General features: G+C 48.3%; 1 pseudogene; it reads left to right on the top strand.

Moving 5' to 3' along the window:
• Positions 1 to 449: 449 nt before the first annotated feature.
• Positions 450 to 568, top strand: LOC146797495 (5S ribosomal RNA; annotated as a pseudogene).
• Positions 569 to 1014: the final 446 nt, after the last annotated feature.

Below are 1014 nucleotides of genomic sequence, written 5' to 3'. Positions count from 1 at the left end.
TTTTCGGTGCTCGGCACCCGCACTTATGACAGTCAGAACCGGTACCTGCCACATGGTATCTGCCACACAGTGGTGCTGTTTTTAAATTCAGAGATGAGCACAACAAAAGCTGTTTATTAATTCAATATAAATTAAAAAAGACAAATACCTGCTGCCACATCCATCCTTTGAACGTTGGGGTCCTGAATTGTCAGAATTGCAACTCTTGTAGGGGGGTGACTTATTCTGCTGTTCCTGTAATTGACAGTGGAAATGCCACTGACCGCGGCAGGGGGCCACTCAGCGGTCGGCGCCTTAGTGCCTTCCCCCACCCTCCTGGCGACCCTTTGTCAGGCGGGCGCTCCAGTGCAGTGGGTCGAGACCGCGCTGTATAAATGTGCAGAACATTTGCGGTCTGGCTGATTCCAGAACATTTGCGGTCTGGCTGATTCCGCGTTGGAGCCTTCGGTCCGCACGGACATGCCACCCTGAATGCACCTGATCTCGTCCGATCTTTGAAGCTAAGCAGGGTCGGGCCTGGTCAGTTCTTGGATGGGAGACCGCCTGGGAATTCCAGGTGTTGTGGGCATTTCCAATACCTGCGGTGCGAGTCGCACTATATCAATATGCAGCATTATAAAAAAAAATAAAAAAATGCCAAGTTCGCATATTTATTTTACTATGCTGAACTGCTGCCTGCACGCATTGTCTATGCCGTGATAGCATACGTTTGAGATATCATTGGATTCAGACCGTCGGGGATCTAAGGTTGCACCTTCTGTAGGTTAATGTTTTGGCCTTGTTACCTACCTTTACTTGAGATGGGGCATGTTCAGTGTATCTCAATCTATTCTTACAGTTCCAGTTCGGGGCAGCAATTCTGCAACTCTAACCGCACTTTTGCTTTGCGCCCAAACCATTCTTGCTTTTATTTACCGGTTACACCCAGACACTTCTGTTACTGGGGATGGGGTATTTGTGTGCACCCAAACCATATTAAATTGTGCTACATCTTGGGGCATGCTAAATGCACTC

The sequence above is a fragment of the Triturus cristatus genome, chromosome 9 (genome assembly GCF_964204655.1).
Source record: "Triturus cristatus chromosome 9, aTriCri1.1, whole genome shotgun sequence".
Lineage (NCBI taxonomy): Eukaryota > Metazoa > Chordata > Amphibia > Caudata > Salamandridae > Triturus > Triturus cristatus.
This window is presented reverse-complemented; position numbering and strand designations above follow the sequence as displayed.